General features: G+C 43.9%; 1 long non-coding RNA gene across 1 annotated transcript in view; it reads right to left on the reverse strand.

Moving 5' to 3' along the window:
* Positions 1–1,531: 1,531 nt before the first annotated feature.
* LOC310751965 overlaps positions 1,532–20,066 on the reverse strand; it is a 48,121-nt gene continuing 29,586 nt past the window's right edge. Inside the window, exons 3-4 of the long non-coding RNA XR_014542732.1 lie at positions 2,611–4,007; positions 1,532–2,076 (exon numbers count right to left, since the gene is read on the reverse strand). This is a non-coding gene — a long non-coding RNA (uncharacterized lncRNA). The remainder of the gene's footprint in view (positions 2,077–2,610; positions 4,008–20,066) is intronic.

The raw sequence follows: 20,066 nt of genomic DNA on the forward strand, positions 1-20,066 counted from the left end.
TGTAATCCACCTTGAGTCCCATTAGGGAAAATGGTGGGTTAGAACAACAACAACAACAACAACAACAACAACAACAACAACAACAGCTGAGTGGCAGCTGAGTGGCAGAGCACATGCTATGTATGTGGAGGGTCCCAGGTCCAGGTTCAAGATCTGTCGCTCCAGGTTGGGCAGGGAAAGTTTCCTGTCTCAAATCCCCAGAGAGCCACAGAATGCCCATCATTCTTACAACATTGAGCTAGAATGATGGACCTACAGTCTCAGTACGAAGGAGTTTCCTGTATCCTTCTTCTATGGTGGAATACAGTGGTACCTCGGGTTAAGAACTTAATTCATTCTGGAGGTCCATTCTTAACCTGAAACTGTTCTTAACTTGAGGTACCACTTTAGCTAATGGGGCCCTCCCGAGCTGCCATGCCGCCGGCACGCGATTTCTGTTCTCATCCTGAAGCAAAGTTCTTAACCCGGAGGTACTATTTCTGGGTTAGCAGAGTCTGTAACCTGAAGTGTCTGTAACCTGAAGCGTCTGTAACCCGAGGTACTACTGTATACTGGTGGCTTTTAAGAAAGCTTGATCTAAACTTGGCCTCTTGAGTGTGCCTATTATTTGACACCTGCTCTTATTTCAGGCAAAGATAGAGGCGTTCTTTCCATTCTCCTCCCAGCTCCCACTTTCCCAAAAACACCCAAATGAGTCAACTTGTCTAATTCCTTGCCAAACAGACACAACCTGATTACCACCTGGTAAGAGAAATTAGTCAGGAAGGCTAATTAGGAAAAGATATAGATGAATGACTAATGCTCTCCTTAGGGTTGTAGAAACTTCCTTACACAATGTCAGATGATTGGTCCATCCAGTTTAAGATTGGATACACTGATTGGCAGCAGCTCTCCAGAGTTTGGACCTAACCCTTTCCATGTGCAAGACAGCAGATTTACCATGGAGCTACAGACCATCCTTTGGGTTGGAGCTATGTTATATGGGCAGCCTCAACGGGTCCCAGGTCATCAGATGGGCATCTGGTGTCATTGTATAAGAGTAAGGTTTTCGATGTGTGTGTGTGTGTTCATTAAATGTATTTAGAAGCGAGCTTTTAGGGTAAGTTCTCCCAAATGGGCTTCCAACAATATAACAGACAAGGCTTCCATGTTCAATCTCTGGCATCTCCATAAGAACATAAGAAGGGCCCGAATGGATCAGGCCATTGACCCATCTCATTAGGTATCCTATTTTCACAGTGTAAAAGTACAAAACCAGCAGAGCACTCTTCTTCCTGGGATTCCCAGCAACTGCCATTCAGAAGCATCACTGCCTCCCTTACCTGAAACCCTGGAGAGCCACTGTACACAATAATCAGAGTACACAATACTGAGCTAGATGACCAAGGCTCTGTTTCAGTAGAATGCAATTTCCTACGAACCTACATCAAAGTGACGTTGACGTTGGTCATTTGCTGGATAGAAATGGAAGCTTATTTGGATGAACTGCAGAGATGCTTAGAATAAAAAATAAAAATGAACAAATAAAGAGTTCATTATTAATGAATATTTATTATTTATTCTCTCATGTGTGCAAATGAACAGCAAATAGAAATAGCTGGATGACTCTCCTTGCTCTTCTCATGCTCCAAATGTCACAGGAGATGTTCCCCTTAGAAGAGGAGAAGAGGTAGCTGAGAATTTGGAGCATTTCTGGTGGTGGAATTTGGCACAGAGATAAAGCTGAGAGTGCCTCAAATGCTCAGGAACTGTAGTTGAAATGACTCCACCTAATTCCTGCAGAATTAGGCCCTTCTAGGAATTCTCCTTGGTGTCACTTCAGCTTCTGGGATGGCACTTGGAAGACCTGCTGCTGCTGCTGTTGCTGCTGCTGCTCTTGTTGCTTCCCGTGACAGCCGGATGAACCCCGATTGCCATGACACCCTCCGCTGTTTCTCCGTCCCAGACAGCAGGAACCTTGGTCCTCACTGGTGGAAGACCTCCGGCCACCACAGCAGGACCCTTCCTCTTTCTCCTGCTTGTAGCATTGGTCTTTGTCCTGACGGGAACACATCTTTCTTGGCTGTCAAAGCGAACCTGTAGGAAACAGAAGGCAGATCTGGGCTTACTCTTGTATAATTGGGTAATTTCTGACTGCATTTGCATCCCAACTTTCCTCCTGGGAGCCCCACAAGTCATTTATAAATGATTCTCCCCTGCTTTATTTCACTCTCACAACAACCCTGATGTTGGGCTCCTTGCCACTAGCAGCCAATGTGGTGTCTTCTAGATGTTGTTGGATGGCAACACCCAGCAACCCTGAACATTGGCCATGCTTGGGGCTGATGGGAACATTGGCGAGCAACAGATTGCTCCCAAGGTCACATTCAGACCATACATTTCAGGCCCCAAGTAACAACTTTAAACAGTCCTGGCTTCCCCCAAATAATTATTGGAGCTGCAGTTTGTTAAGAGTGCTGAGACTTGTTAGGAGAATGATGGGAGCTGGAGTCCAGCAGCATTGGAGGGAACCAGATTGCTTCTAAGGCTTTTCCACCATGCCAGTCCCAATGGGCACCAGTCACCACTGCCTGAAAGGAGGATGAGGGGGGGGGGGGGAGAGAGACTTACCTGGTTCACCAAAGAGATCTCTGGAAGTGCAGCTGTTGTGAATGTCAGCCTCTCATCCAGGACACCTTTTTATACTATTCCTTAGCCAACCCCTCCTGTCAAGTGAGCCATGGCCCAGCCATGCCTATTTGTTTTCTTTTCCTTTGCATTTTGTACCAATCTCTTTCTTAATTAGTTGGAGCTGTGCAACCTTGGCTTTGACTCATGGCATTGCACACAGAATTTCCAAGCAAGGGATGATGTCTCCATCCATTTGGGTCTCAGTCATGTTGTCCTTGGGCAATAATTGCTGGACACATCCCATATGAGTTCCAAGGTGGGGAAACCAGGGGTGTTTCTCTCTCTTATGAGATCACTTGGTGTGGGCAGAGCTCATCCATATTCCTTGGAATTTCAGTTATGGCTAAAATGAACCATAAGATGTGTATTTGATTACTCACCACTTTCATAGAATAATAGGGCTGGAAGGCACTAGGAGGGTCATCTAATCCAATCCCCTGTAATACAGGAATAGTTTGCCCAACATGAGGGTTGAACCCATGACCCTGACATTAAGAATCTTATGCTCTGCCGACTGAGCTATCCTGTACTCCATGCACACATTTCCATTGCATCCTGGGCTGACTGGAGTTTGCATGATTTCTGGTAGTGGCAGCTCTCATCTCTACAGTGATGGCCGCCGATTTGGATGACTTTAAAAGGGGATTAGACAAACTCATGGGGATTGGACTATCCGTGGCAATAATAATAATAATAATAATAATAATAATAATAATAATAATATCTATATCCCACCCATCTGGCTGGGTTACCCCAGCCACTCTGAGCTGCTCCCAACAGAATTAAAAAGCGATAAAATATTGAACATTAAAAGCTTTCCTAAATGAGGGCTGCCTTCAGATGTCTTCTAAAAGTCAGGTAGTTGTTTATTTCCTTGACATCTGATGGGAGGACATTCCACTGCCGAGAAGGCCTGGTTGCCTTCAGATGTCTTATAAAGGTTGTATAGTGACTTATCTCTTTGGCTCAGGGGTTGGATAACTCCATACCTTCAAACATTTCTCCAATGAGAAGAGGGATGTTGTATGAAAAGGCCAGGCATTCTGGGATCAAATAAAAAACTGGGACAGCTTCTTTAAATCCAAAACTGTCTCTGGAAAATAGGGGCACCTGGAGGGTCTACTCTTGGGGTTTTGCACTGTGAAAATAGGATATTGAATGAGATGCATCATTGGCCTGATCCATCATGATTCTTCTTTTGTTTTTGGGAATGCCAGGTATTGAACCTAGGAAATTTGTTTGTTGGTTTTTGTTGGAAGCCCATTTGGAAGGACTTATCCCCAAAGCTCGCTTATAAATACATTCAATGAACAAACACACAGAGACATGTAAAATACCTTACTCAAAGGAAAAAAGCACAGATCATGTGCGCAGTGCACCCAGTTGATAAGAACCACGCTCCTGGAGTGTTAACTCCTGACAGTCCAGAACCACAACACACCTGAAGCCCATCTGATGACAACCAGTTGAGTCCACATGGACACCACACATCCAAACCAAAGGAAGGACTGTAACTCACTGGTAAAACTGCTGTTTTGCATGAAGGAGGGGCTAGGTCCAATTGCTAGAAAGCTGCTGGTGCCAATCAGTGTAACTGACCATGAGCTAGATGGACCAATCATCTGCAACAGGGGTCCCAACTTTAATAAAGTATTGTGGGGGCCCAGTTAAGCCACAACCCACATAATCAATCACATGACACGGTGCGCACACACCATTTGAATGGCAATGCCCTTTAACTTCTTCGGGGCCCAGTCCCCTCAAATATTTTAAGGGAGGGAGAAGCCACTATGACCCCTAGGAATTGGCTCCTGTGATCTACAACCGTAAGCAGAGCATTAGGCATTCATCTATATATTCTCCTAATCAGACTTCTCTTGTCAGGTGAGAATTGTGTATAGCAGAATATGTTTATTTGGCAAGGAATTAGACAAGATGACTCATTTGGGTGTTTTTGGAAAAGGTGGGAGCTGGGAGGAGATTCAAAAGAACACCTCTATCTTTGCCTGAAATAAGAAGGGATGTAAAATAATAGGTACACAGAAAGTTTTCTTAAAAGCCACCTGCATATTCCACCAGGGAAGAAGAATATAGGAAGCTCCTTTATACTGAGACCGTAGGTCCATCATTCTAGCTCAGTAATGGAAGAAGGATCCCAAGTTTAGCCCAGAGCATCTCCAACTGAAAAGAGATCACGTGGGAAAGGATGAGAAATATCTTCCTCTTTGGCGGCTCTGGAGAGATGCAGCTAGTGACAGTAGGCCATAGTGGGCAAGATTATCTAGGCAGCTTCCTATTTTGGGAGGACTCCTAAATCAGTGGCAGAGAACCTTCTTTATGAAGAAGGTCTCAGGTTCATTCCCCAGCATCTCAAAGAAGTTCTGTGTAAGGACTACCTGCAGAGCTTGGGAGCAGAGAGGACAATGTGGGTGAAGAGTAGGAACATTATGTGTGTATGGAGAAGTGAAGATAGGAAAAGAACATCATGACACCGAAAGGCTTGCAGGAAATAAGTTTTTAATGCCTTTAAAGAGGTAGCCATAGCAGGAAAATGAAAGACTTATGTTCTCCATGCCAGAGGAAGGTCTGGCTCATCATTTGGAGAAGAAAGCAACCGTTTGTTTTGGAAGAAGATATCTTCAAGAGGTGGTGGTCATTGTGGGTTGGGATTTCAGCTCTTTCTGGGGGCATCGACTTCATCTACCGCAACACCCACCGCTGCTTCCACTGCTGCTTCCGCCTTGAGAAGATCCACCTCCACCACCACTCATCTGGCTTTGTTGAGATAATCCACCACCACTTCTGCTGCCACAGCAACAGCCACCGCCTCCACCTCCACGGCCACCACAACAGCAGCCACCTCGTCCACCTCCGCCTCTGCCTCCGCAACAGCAACCGCCTCCGCGGCCACCACAACAGCAGCCACCTCGTCCTCCTCCACCTCTGCCACCACAACAGCATCCGCCTCCGCGGCCACCACAACAGCAGCCACCTCGTCCTCCTCCACCTCTGCCTCCGCAACAGCCACCACCTCCACGGCCACCACCACAGCAGCCACCTCCTCCCAGTTGTAGTTGTTGTTGTTGGCTCATCTTTGCTATGGCTTTGAAAACTTCTGGAGGGAGAGAAAGAGAAAGACCAACGTCATTTTTTGATCCATTTTATCCAAGGGAGCAGCTTTTGGGGTGTTCTGTAAAATATCCTCCATATGTTGTTCTGCAGTGCAACAAGACTATCCCAGGATACCCATTCTGTATCCCTGAAAGAGGACAACTCCTTCCTGTCTAGGATTAAGCCCCCTATTGTGTGATTACTCTCAGTATGTGAAAACAATTTAGTCTGATTTAAGGCTGGATTTTTTGTGTGCAACCCACCTCTTGTACTGTTTCATTTCTTGTAGAATGACACACACCACTTTAAAAATTCCATGAGAGTTGAGGAACCTATGAACTTCCAGATTCCTACTCTCACCACACATGACTTTTGATAATTCTGGCAGGGACCGATAGGAGCTGGAGTCCAAGAAAATGGCTGAACTACAACTCCCACCATTCCTGACCATTGGCCATACTGACTGTGGTTGGTGGGAGTTAGAATCATAGAATCAACAATTTGAGTCCAACAATTTCTAGAGGGCTTAAGGTTCTTTGTCCCTGCTCCAGTCCAGCCAATCTAACACACAGTTTAAAGAAATGCCATAAAAACCCTCTAAATTTTCAGCTAAATCCCGATTTTACAGCCATTTATAGGCAGTAGTCAAGCTCTCGCAAAATGCTATAGCAATCGAGAAATCCCAATACTCAGCAGTAAAACACATGCTTTCTACATCAAAGCCCTGCTCAGTTCAAAAAATTAGCATCTCCATCATAGATTTGCTGCTGCCTAAGTCTCATGGACAACCACAGCTGGTCAAAGGAGGAAAGCTAGGTGAGATAGACCAACAGTTTGACTAAGAGGGGGAATGGCCCCATAGCTCTGTAGGTAGCACAATTGCTTTGCATGCAGAAGAAGGCCACAGGTTCAATTAGACAGGGCTGGGTCTGCAGAGCCTGTACCAGTTAAGACGGACAACATTGAGCTGCTAGCCAATGGTCTGACTCAATACAAAGCAACTTTGTATGCTCCTTTCTATGGAGGAGGACTGTGGCTCAGAAGTAGAGCATTAGCTTTGCAAGCAGGTCTCAGGTTCAATCCCTGGATCCTCTGGGAAGGGTTGGGAGAAGATCCAGTCTGAAATCCTGGAGAACTGTTGCAAGTTGGAATAGGCAGCACTGAGCTATATGAACCCAACAATCTAATCAAGATAAAGGCCATTCAGAGGTTCAGCACATCACTAGTAATTCCATCAGGCTGTAGCAAGGGGAGAGATGGGTCTGCAGGGTCTCTTCCCCTTCCTTGCTAAAGGACGAGTTTCATCAGGCTCATCCCACAACTATTGTTTACAGCAGCCATTTCATCAGAATGGAATAGAAATCCCATTACCCTTTACCTTTGGTCAGGCTGGCTTTGGACGAAGAAAGTTGGGAACCCAAGTATCTAAAGTTGTTAATGAGTTTCTGGGTTATCACAAGCATCGTGAATTTGGTTCATCGTGAATTTTGACTCATCCTATCATCATGAGAACAAATAAAGAACCTACTGGATCCTGACAAAGACCCAACAAGGCCAACTTCCTGTTCTCATACTGGCCAACCAGATGCCTCAATAAACCATTCCTGAGTTCAGCAGCAGTCTGTGCACTTGTGATTTCCAGTAACTGATGCTCAGAGATGCAATGCTCCAGACATAGCCATGATAGCCATTGATAAGCTCACTGTCAGTGAATTTGCCTGATCCTCTAAGAATGTCAGGATAGCCCTACAACATCATGCCAAAGGTGGCCTACAGCCTTCGCCAGTGGAACTAGAACATAGTCATTGTTACCAGCAGCCCTTTACTTCTCCAGTTGCAAATATGGAAGGCTATTGGTCCTACTCAATTAGATTTGAAGAATGACAGATCCATTGACAGTCCAGAGAAAATACTTACCCTGTCGATCACTGAGAAGACGTTGTTGTCAAGTCAAGTGTTGTCGAACGAATGAGGATCCCATGGAACAAAAGAGCTTTTTATACCATCTCCAGGCATTCCATCTCAGAAACCACTGGCATTCTGATAGAGCTTTTGACGCACCCTTGACCTCACATTTCCTTAACTTCCCACCATCTGGCATCTATGTGTTTTGACTCATCCCTACATGAGATTGCTATCTTCCGTTACACTCGAGTAAGTTATGCACCTGTGTCTGTGGGTTCCTTGTGTCAGGATGCGACACCTGACCTCACCATCTAGCTCCATCCACATGGACTGGCAGCTGCTCTTGAGGGTCTCTGGCAGTGAGTCTCTCCTAGAATTACCTGGAAGCATTGTTTGAACCTAGGACCTTCTGCAGGAAATGAAGATGCTTTGCTACTGGGCCTTGGTCCCAATATAGAACATAAGGAATGGTCTTACATCAAGTGAGTCTGCAGTGTTGAAGACAGGATGTCATTTTAAGCTCTAGTTAAAGAGGCTGCGGATTTTACCTGGAGCCTTGTGCAAGCAGAGTTGATGCTCTGCCAGTGAGCTACCTTTATATTACTGCTCTGCCACAGTGCTGTGGTCCTTAGCCTAAAAATCAAGTGAGATTTCAGTCCTGGTGTTCTTGAATAAAAAGCTGGTTTGCACAGGAGGATGTTTGATACAGAGTCAGACCATGGTACATCTATCTCAGTGTTCAACGTACTGAATGGGCATTGAGTCTTTGGGGCTGTTGCTTGTTTGTAATCATTTACTGTCAGTTGCTCAGATATTTTTATATTACTGTCTAATACAGTGGCATAGGGGCAGATGGGGCTCATCAAGGTAGTTCATCTAGGAGAAGGAAAACTGATCCAAATCTCTCCTGCCTTGTGGTTATAGTCATTCGTGAGAAAGGCTTTGGGAGTAAACCCCGAGGAAAAAGCCATTCCTGCTGCCTTGCGGGTTATCATCAGGAGAAGAAACCCTACGCAAATACAGAATGGAGTCCTTAAGAAGGTTAGATACTCGTGTCTTCCTCGCCTCCTTCCAGCAACTCCTAAACCAAACAGGGGCCACATGAAATGCTCTTTTTTCCCTTTGGATCACATCAGCAAAGCAGAAAGGGGGTTCTTATCATCTGGGCAGCCCAGGACCTCCATATATATGGCCAAGGCTTGCTCCTCAGAGATCACTCTTTGGTGCTGCCACAGCAGCAAAAACCACATGGGAGGCAGCAGTTGTGAATCAGTGGTCTCTGCAGCCACAACAGGTGCTGTGATTTTCCCGTGGTTCGACTTCACCCTCAGAGGTGCACTAAATTGTCTCTCAGGACAGATGGATCCCATCAATAGAGGGGGCATGTAACTGTCCTTAACCATTGTCATTAATACCCCAGGGAGGACTGACTGGGTGGCCTTAAAGATAAATCAATCAATCCAGAAAATGGACCATCCGGCCTATTTTTAAAATGCACAGCTCCAGTCTAGTTGGGGCCCTTTTTAAAGTCTTTCAGTGAATGAGACAAACATACTTTAAAGAAAGAAAAGGCATGTAGACTCAATTTAAAATAGTGGAAGAGATCGCTTTAAAAATCTGGTTCCACATGGCTGCGAATTTAGCCCAGACCATCCCTAGTGGGAGTTTCACAGCATATCCTATAAAACTTAGCCTCCTGATGTTTGAGTTTCATGATTCCAACCCACCACCAGAGGAACAGCACCAGGACCGGAGCTGTGCTTGGTCCAAAGTGAAGTAGCAAGCCTGGTCCATCATTACCATCAGGGATAGTGAAAACAAAATGGAACAAAGCCATTCAAGCACGTTGAATCTTCCTCAGCCTCAAATCCTTTCTATCTCATTATGTCACATTCAACTGCTGGGTGCACTCTTATAAATGGCACAGTTAAATTTCTCATTTCTTTACACACAAAAAAAATACATGTCAGATAATAGCTGAGTTCCATCTGTTATCGATGGCAGCGTACAAATTGGTCAATTTCAATTGCTGTTCAATTTTGCAAATTCAAACGAAGCACAATTTTATCTCATTTAACACATGCCCTGCATTGCAAGGGGTTGAACTAGATGCAATTTCCCGTATCTTTCAATATCTCCCTCGCATTTTGCTTGCCTTCTCTCCCCCACTATTTGTAAGGCCTCATTGGACAGCCACTTTGCTTTCTTGCATTTCCTTTTCATTGGGATGGTTTTCGTTGCTGCCTCCTGTATAATGTTACGAGCCTCCATACGTAGTTCTTCAGGCACTCTGTCCACCAAATCTAAATCCTTAAACCTGTTCCTCACTTCCACTGTGTATTCATGAGGGATTTGATTTAGATTGTATCTTACTGGCCCAGTGGTTTTTCCTACTTTCTTCAGTTTAAGCTTGAATTTTGCAATAAGAAGCTGATGATCTGAGCCACAGTCAGCTCCAGGTCTTGTTTTTCCTGACTGAGATGATCCTTGATATTCCAATTTTACAATTCTATGATTCCATGTCCTGCTTATGATTTTCCCATAGGCAACTGGTTGGCCAAAGTTTCTGACTACACATTGTACATTTAAAGCACATTTAAAATACACGGCTTCCGCCAAATAATCATTGGACGTCTACCTTCCCCTTCACAGAATTTCAACTCCCAGCACCCTGAACAAATGGTTCTCAGGATTCTTTTTTTTGGGGGGTGGGGGGTGGGGGGAGATGCCAGGGTTTAAATCTGTGCTCACTAGAGCTGGGCAAATCTCAGTTTCAATTTCTCTTCCTTTCATATATTTCTGTTATTAAGCTTCCACACCAGTTTGTGATTTATTTATTTTTAATCCTAACGCAATGTCATCAGCAGTTTAATTTTTCCTTAAAATATGCACTTCTTGTAGCTGGCAGATGACTCACCCTTTGAATGACATTTGCTTATCCGTTGTTGAATTGTTTGTATTTATATTTCACCACCCGCCCTGGGGCAGATTATGCGATGGCCATAATAACTGTGTCAAGTAAAATCAGCGAAGAAGATCAGTTGCAGGACCAGAACAAAACAGAAGATTGCCCCAATATCCAACCAGTTGTGATTATTGCTATGAGATAGGCAAAACCACCAGGTCACAGCCAACATATGCACCTTTTAAGCAGATGTAGGGCACAAATGGCCTCCAGGTGTTACTGGACTACAGTACCCATCACACTTGACCATTGAGCATCTGTGCTGGGACTCATTGCAATTGGAGTTTAATAATATCTGGATGGCCATGGGCTCCTAATTCCTTCACACCCATATGGGTGCATTTAATATGTGATCCCCAATTGGTTGGGACATGTTTCTAGGACACAGGCAGAAAACTTGGAACCTTCAAAATATTGATGGACTACAAATCTCATCATTTCTGACTGTTTCCCATACTGGGAGGGGGCTGATGGGAAAGGTAGTTGAAGAACCTCTGGAGGGCCACCATAACATTTTGCACAAAACAGCATGTGATGGACAAATTATTGAATACCAGCAAGACTGAAATAGAAGGGATTTAGCTCCTTAACCAATCCCCACCTGGTGGCCTTGAGGGAATTCTGAAAAGGGGGAATCATCTCTCCTTTGCAGAGGGGGGTCAGAACATGATACTGGACTAGGCAGGGCATTGGTCTTATCCAGCTCGACTCTTCGATTGTTCTGATTCCATATGATGGGGAATTTGAGAATTGGTTAGGGGAATGCAGTGATTTCTCCTAGCCCAGCTTCCTAGATGATTTCCACTACTTTCCTGAAGATTACCATGGAAAATGAGCTGAAACAAATCAAAGCACTGGATGGGTTTGATTCACTAAGCAAGGGAGGAAGACCTACTGAATGCAGCATATGAATGAAGCTATCCCATAGTTGACCTGTATATTCCACCCAGATTATTTTCCTATCTCAAATCCACCACCTCCTGCCGATTACAAGCAGAATAGTCACATCCTAAGCAATTATCATGCCCACACACTCCTCTGCAGGATGCTATCAACTTCAAACATTACTTATAAACGTCCTGTTGGTTTAGGTATCAGTTCATCAGCAGAACCCTTGGTGAGGCACCCAACTTGAGCGATCATTGATTATGCAATGTAAGCTTCAGGTGAGGCTTCCAGCCATAAGACACATCCAGTAGTCACAAGAACATGATATGGTGACAAGCCTGTTGAATGTCAACCAAGGAGAAGGAATGTAGTTCAGTGCTAGAGCACCTGTATTATATGATGAAGGTCGCTGGTTCACTCCCTGGCACCTTCTGGCACCTCCAAGTGGATCAGGGAGATGCTCTCTGAACCACTGGAGATCCACTGCCACAGTATAGACAAAACTGAGGTTGATGGACCAAGGCTTTGACATACTTAGTGTCAGGGACTGGCAGGACTCTGAGAAGTGTGCACCATGGAAGGGGAGATGGAATCTGACCCAGGAGAGGAGTCCTGTGTTTTGTGGGGAACTGTGCTGGTCAGGAGGCCAGAGTCAGAAGCAGGGGGAGCTTCAGAGCTGGAGGGTGGAGTTCAGGATGGGTTGGAACAAGAGGAGGAAGCAGTACTGTAGGTGGTTTTGTCTTGAAGCTGCCACAAGACACAGCTTCTTTGCACATAGCTTGTGGGAGGTGTTTTGATCCAGTGGATTCATCCACTATTGCCAAGTCCACCTTTCACCTAAATTTCATGTAAACTTCATATATATATTGGAGGATGTAATGCAATGGTAGAGAATGTGGTTGCCAGAACTCCCGACGAACACCTTATTCCTGTGACACTTGATCACATCAGTTGATGGGAAGACTTTGTTTAACAGCAAGTGGTCAGGTCACATTGACAAGATGCTAGACACTACTGCAGAACTTCAAACTGATCCTTCATTACCCAACTATCAGTTAGAGAGCATCTTTCTTTCCTTAGTGACAATGTCATAAAGGATGTGTCTATTGATCAAGCGTACAGGTATTGGATCACAAAGGCCACACAGACAAGAAAACCTCTTGGACAGCTTTTCCAGGACTGTCACTGGAAAATAGGGACACTAGGAGGGTCTGGAATTCTGTGCACTAAGTGAAATTATAATCCAGACACTCTTGTCGCTCAGATGACAGTGAGGAAAGGAGAGCTGATGTCTGAAAGATCGTTGACTTAAGGGACAGAGATGATGACATTCTGGGAGATCTTTCTGTATGCCTGAGGAAGAGACTTCTCATCAACCTCAGTGCTTCGTTCCTGGTGTAGTAGATAGATCGGTCTGAAAGAGTATATGGACCTCCTTTAACATGCAAACTTACTACGGCAGAAATACAGCAGTTTACTGACAACCCCATGCAAGTTCCACAATGGCTCTGTCATGCTTAGTCTACAGAGAGGTTTGTGAAACAAGTCACAGAAGCGGGAAGCGGGGCGAACACACATGAGAAACATGAGGACTACATCACGTCAATGTAGAAGAATGAAACAAAGCAAGGCTTGATTAATTTTCTTGTTTAAACTTCTTATTAACTGATGTCATTACTTTCTAATGTTTTATGATTACAATGTAATGTTGTATGCTTAGTAGGATACGTTTTATGCAGAGAAACTAATTTTTTATAGCATTGCCTGACATTTTCAAAAGGTAAAATTAAAATGATTGGGTTTTCCAAAAGCAGTGTATGTGTGCTTTTTAGTCGAATGTAGATTTATGAAGCTAAAGGTTGTCTAATCATGAAAATAATAGGAAATTATTTGTAAATATATCTTAAGGAAGCTCACTGAAGAAATTTGCAAAAATTATGTTTCACCCATTAAAATGACACACTCTAGTGCTGTGGTCACAAACATGGGGTTCACGCCCCACAGGGGGCAAATTGATTTTTGAGCGGGGCAATTCGAGAATGAGTTATTCACAGTTAACGGCCTTTTAGGCTTCCTCCACATGAATAATTCTCTTTTTGAATAATAAAAATTATATGGGGGGTGGGCATCAGGATTTTAGAGATAATAATAATAATAATAATAATAATAATAATAATAATAATAATAATTTATTATTTGTACCCCGCCCATCTGGCTGGGTTTCCCCAGCCACTCTGGGCGGCTTCCATAGAGAACCAAAAATACACTAAAATATCACAGATTAAAAACTTCCCTGAACAGGGCTGCCTTAAGATGTCTTCTGAATGTCAGGTAGTTATTTATCGCTTTGACATCCGATGGGAGGGCGTTCCACAGGGCAGGCGCCACTACCGAGAAGGCCCTCTGCCTGGTTCCCTGTAGCTTTGCTTCTCGCAATGAGGGAACCGCCAGAAGGCCCTCGGCGTTGGACCTCAGCATCCGGGCAGAACGATGGGGGTGGAGACGCTCCTTCAGGTATACTGGGCCGAGGCCGTTTAGGGCTTTAAAGGTCAACACCAGCACTTTGAATTGTGCTCGGAAACGTACTGGGAGCCAATGTAGGTCTTTCAAGACCGGTGTTATATGGTCTCGGCGGCCGCCCCCAGTCACCAGTCTAGCTGCCGCATTCTGGATTAGTTGTAGTTTCCGAGTCACCTTCAAAGGTAGCCCCACGTAGAGCGCATTGCAGTAGTCCAAGCGGGAGATAACCAGAGCATGCACCACTCTGGCGAGACAGTCCGCGGGCAGGTAGGGTCTCAGCCTGCGTACCAGGTGGAGTTGGTAAACAGCTGCCCTGGACACAGAATTGACCTGCGCCTCCATGGACAGCTGTGAGTCCAAAATGACTCCCAGGCTGCGCACCTGGTCCTTCAGGGGCACAGTTACCCCATTCAGGACCAGGGAGTCCTCCACACCAGCCCGCCCCCTGTCCCCCAAAAACAGTACTTCTGTCTTGTCAGGATTCAACCTCAATCCATTAGCCGCCATCCATCCTCCAACTGCCTCCAGGCACTCACACAGGACCTTCACCGCCTTCACTGGTTCTGATTTGAAAGAGAGGTAGAGCTGGATATCATCTGCATATTGATGGACACCCAGTCCAAACCCCCTGATGATCTCTCCCAGTGGCTTCATATAGATGTTAAAAAGCATGGGGGAGAGGACGGAACCCTGAGGCACCCCACAAGTGAGGGCCCAGGGGTCTGAGCACTCATCCCCCACCACCACTTTCTGAACACGGCCCAGGAGGAAGGAGCGAAACCACTGCATAACAGTGCCCCCAGCTCCCAGCCCCTCTAGACGGTCCAGAAGGATGTTATGGTCGATTGTATCAAAGGCCGCTGAGAGATCCAGCAGAACTAGGAAACAACTCTCACCTTTGTCCCTAGCTCGCCGGAGATCATCAACCAGCGCGACCAAGGCAGTTTCAGTCCCATGATGAGGCCTGAATCCTGATTGGAAGGGATCCAAGTGGTCCGCATCCTCCAGAGATGCTTAGGTAGGGCAAGGCCAGAAAAAGGTTGGGAACCACTACTCTTGTGTGTCATGACAGAGATGTATAACATTCAGCACGGTCTGAAAAATGAGTCTAGACATAATTTTCTAGAACATTTGGGCACACCAAGGAGCTGAATGTTGGAGGATTCAGGACAGACAATAATGAGACTAATGAGCATATTCACCCAGTGCTTTTCAAGCTGCACTGGCTCCCGGTGGAGTACAGGGTCAGATTTAAGGTGCTGCTTTTGACCTTTAATGCCCTTCACGACCTAGGACCCTCGTACCTATGGGACCGCCTCTCCCGGTATGCTCCACGGAAAGCCTCAAGGTCCATAAATAGCAACACCCTAGTGGTCCCGGGCCCTAAGGCAGTTAGATTAGCTTCAACCAGAGCCAGGGCCTTTTCAACTCTGGCTCCAGCCTAGTGGAACGCTCTGTCTCATGAGACCAGGGCCCTGCAGGATCTGATTTCTTTCCGCAGGGCCTGTAAGACAGAGTTGTTCCGCCTGGCCTTTGGCTTGGAGCCAATTTGATTCCCTCCCTCTCTTTCTTTTTTCTTTTCCTTCTCCTCCTGCAATGAGGCTACATTTTAATATTTTAATGTAGTATTTTAAGTTTGTTTTTAAGTTGTAATCATTCAGCTTGTTTTTATTATTGCTTGTAAGCCTCTCTGAGCCCGGCCTTGGCTGGGGAGGGTGGGGTATAAATAAAAATTATTATTATTATTATTATTATTATTATTATTATTATTATTATTATATATAAAGTTAGAGAAGTCAATAAGATTTCTGGATAATTGACAAATGTACTTTGTTCTTTTTTTTTAAATGAATATTTATTGAATTTTCCAATTTTATATAAACAAAATATTAAAAACCATTCAGTTTCAATAACAGTTTTTCAGTCACATGTTTCTTTGACTTCCTCATACCTCCCCTTCTTGTTCTCTAGTTCAATTTGTTAATTCAGCAAATCCTAATCTCTTAACATTCCTTTTAGAGTATCACCTTATTTTCCACTCAACTTTTTTAAATTTAATAACAAAAACAATTATAATCCCCATTATCTTTATCATAACAGCTAGAGACCACCAAAGTTCAAATCAACATCTTTTCAAAGTTCATTAATTTTATAATATTTCTGTAGATATTCCTTAAATTTCTTCCAATCTTCTTCTGCTGACTTTTCTCCCTGGTCGTGGATTCTGCCAGTCATTTCTGCCAGTCCCATACAGTCAATCAACTTCATCTGCCATTCTTCCAGAGTGGGTAAATCTTGAGTCTTCCAGTGCTTTGCTATAAGTATTCTCGCTGCCGTTGTAGCATACATAAAAAAAGTTCTATCCTTCTTTGGCACCAAATGGCCGACTATGTACTTTGTTCTGATCAAGAGTTCAAGTGTGTATGTAACAAAGAATGGTGGGTGAGGGTGCTGTTTGCTTGCTTCATATGTTTGGTGGTTAGAGTGCTGGACCAGAACATGAGAGAAGAGGGTTCAAATTCTCACTCAACCATGAATTTCATTGGGTGATCTTGGGCAAGCCACTGCCTCTCAGCCTAGACTGCTGCATCAACTGATTTTAAAAGGGTTAACATATTTACAAAGCCTGTTGAAAGCTTCTTACAATTTGTATAATTTTCTAGTATATTTGAGGACTCATGCACCCAGTGTGTGCTGACTGCTGTATAGATATTTTACACTTTGTGCAATGTCTAGAGCACTCATGACACAGTTGCGTGGGGTGTCTTTCCTGATATGGATCTTAGAAATAAAGGAAGCCACTGACATGTGCTTCAAACAATTATCCCACAGTCTGATTAGCTTAAAAATATAACTGCAATTTAATGAAGTGTATTTAAGACAAAAAGCGTTATTTTATTTGCGAAGGTGTGGCAAGAGTCAACGAGAACAATGGCCAACTCATCCTAGTTTTCTCGCCATCCTCTTCTTGTCTGAGTTCTGTAAGGACAACACTGAGATTGAGGATGCTCGAGGGACTTCCGGGTTGGCGCCTCTGGACAATGGCGGAATTCCTCTGATCGGGAGGAATTCGCTGCGTGGAAATTAGGGTCTGGCCGCCACGGCGAAGGCCGGGACCCATAAAAATCACAGGCGGGAGAAGCCTGTGAACGTGGGATTCGGCTGGCACCTTTTGCGCCTCCCCTACTCGCGGGGAAACCTGGTTTCGGGGATCCGGAGCGACGTGGGGTGAGTGGCGCGGTGCTTTGAATCGACTGCTTTTTTCACGGAGTGAAGCCGCATTGCTGTTGCCGGAGAGCGCTGACTTTTTCCTGTGGACAATTTGATCTTGAAACAACTACCCGTGAGTAGAACGGAAAATTGGATTTTTAAACGTCTTAATTTGGCACCGAAACGGGGAGGTTTTAAACAGGAAGTCCGCCTTCCCCTTTTGTAAATAGACTGAAGCAAAGAGGCTGCAAGCTAAAGTCTTGGAAAGTCTTCTGTAAAGAATTAAACCTCCATCGGTTAAAATCGTTAACCCCCCCTTGGAAGCAGGAGAAGAGGGGGGAAATTTTAGATCGCCTAAGCCTGCAGGAGAGAGAGTGAAGAAAGATAAATTATCACCGTTTTGAACCTGGAAACGGGCTGCCAGTAAGATTGACGTTTTGGGAAAGTTCATTGACTGTGAATAAAACGTATGTTGACAGATAGTTAAACAAGAGAAATATATTGTTTCCATTGTTTCCCTCTGCACTTAAAAAGGAGCAAAAGTAACTGAAAATTGAAACTAATTTTGTTGCTGGATTTGCGTTTAAAAGGACAGATACAAATAGAAATTGTTTCCTCTAGAGGGAGCTTTTGAAACTGTTACAGGAGCGGAGCTGGGGAATTTTCCAGCTGCAGAGATAAAAGACCGTGAGAATCAGGGATTGACCTTGGACTGGTAAGAATGTCGACAGAAGAAGCATTAGTGATTGCATTTTGCAAGATAAGTGCTTCATTGGAACAGCTTCATAAGAAAACGGATGTGATGACTATTAAAATTGATAATCGGGGACAAAAAATGACTGATTTGGGACAAAAAGTGAACATCTATACAGAAACTACTCAGGAATTGATTCAGGAATCTACTTTGACATGGCAAGTTGTGGTGAAGACGAGGGAGAAAGTTCTTGTTGAACCTCAAGTAATACAAGTGGAGAGAGCTCCAGCCTTACAGAGGCAATTTGATGAATATAAGTTGTTGCCTTCTATGACTGAATTTAGAGAAAGTCAGATTTTGAGGATTGGAGCCCCGCTTGGATTGGAGAAGGAAAGTTGGACAGATCCCCTTATGCAGGGATGTTCTGGCTTTTGGGACCTGGATTTGGGTCAGGAGGAGATTGGAGTTGTGGGGGCCTTCAGTTTTGGAGGGATTTTGAAACACTTCCTGAAATATCTTTTGGACTTTAGTTTTGACTACGGAGAATGGGCTGACCTGTCGAGAAGGAATAAAGACATTGTTAGGTTGGAGCTTCCCCGAGATCTACTCCTCAGCGCCAAAGGAAAGAAATTAAGAACAAGATTAGCAGAAGATAAAGTAAAGTGTATGTATAAATATGAAGAAGATCTGCAGAAGGGACATGGAAAAGAGTTAAGAGCCTCGGACAGAAGATCACCAGGTTGATGGACCATATGGAATTGATAGAAAGGACTGGCAGAATCCGAGACCAGGGAGAAGAGACGGTGGAAGAAGATTGGGAAAAAAAAGTTTAAAATTTATTTATAGAAATATTGTAAAATTAATGAGTGTTAGAAAAATGTTGGAATGAAATTACATGGCTTTAGTAGAAATGTTATAAGGAGTTAAGTACAAATAAGTTTTATGGTATTAATGGTAAGATAAGGTTAAAACAAATTAAGATAATTATATGACAGAAAACAGAGAAAGATGGAAAGGATTTGCTGAAATAATTAATAACTAGAATACAAAAAAGGGAGGTGTGAGGAGGTCGATGAAACAAGTAAATGAAAGACAAAGATATGGAAATATTGGATGTGTTTTTAATTGTTCTTGCTTTTGTTTTTGTTTTGATGTATTGTTTTTTGTTTTTTATGTATTGTAATGTATTGATTTGTTTTGTTTAATCTTTCTCTTTTTTTCTTCTTTCTGTAATCTTTAAACTTTTAATAATTTTTTTTTTTTTTTAAAAAGAGACTGAGGATGTTCACAGGGTGTGTGAACGCCCCCTGGACTTGTTGTAAGTAGGACAATAGGCAGATGGAGGCTGGATGAGGACAAACTGAGGTTGTTGAGGCAGTGGGCCATTTGACCTAATGCAGCAGCTTCCACTGGGCTTAGAGGAGGGCGGGGGCTCTAATTCTTTTTCCCCCTGGACTTATGGAGGAGTTCAGGGGGCAAAGCAAGTTTTTTTTCCTTTAGTGAGCAACAGACTCCAAGCATAATTGGATTTGAACCAAGGGCCTTTGTAGCCTCTTCCTTCCAGTTCACTTCACCTAAACGTCTCCCACAGTTGGAGAACAAGAGTGTTAAAGAGACAAGACTTTGGCATGAATGGGTTAGTGAGCTCTGATCCACAAGTATTACATTTACCTGTATGGATATTCTATCTGAAACTATTTGCTGGAGAAGATTCATCTTCGAAACAGTTGATTCAATCTGGATATACTGTCTTGGACATCATCAATTGAAAGGTTTTGTGGTGTTCCCCGCCAGCAATTCATTTCATTGACTACTTCTTGGTTATGGACTGATATATATATATATATATATATATATATATATATATATATATATATATATATTACAGTGGTACCTCGGGTTAAGAACTTAATTTGTTCTGGAGGTCTGTTCTTAACCTGAAACTGTTCTTAACCTGAAGCACCACTTTAGCTAATGGGGCCTCCTGCTGCTGCTGCGCCCCTGGCATGCAATTTCTGTTCTCATTCTGAAGCAAAGTTCTTAACCCGAGGTAATATTTCTGGGTTAGTGGAGTCTGTAAGCTGAAGCGTATGTAACCCAAGG

Source organism: Podarcis filfolensis, assembly GCF_964270895.1.
Source record: "Podarcis filfolensis genome assembly, chromosome: 16".
In the NCBI taxonomy this organism is placed as follows: Eukaryota; Metazoa; Chordata; class Lepidosauria; order Squamata; family Lacertidae; genus Podarcis; species Podarcis filfolensis.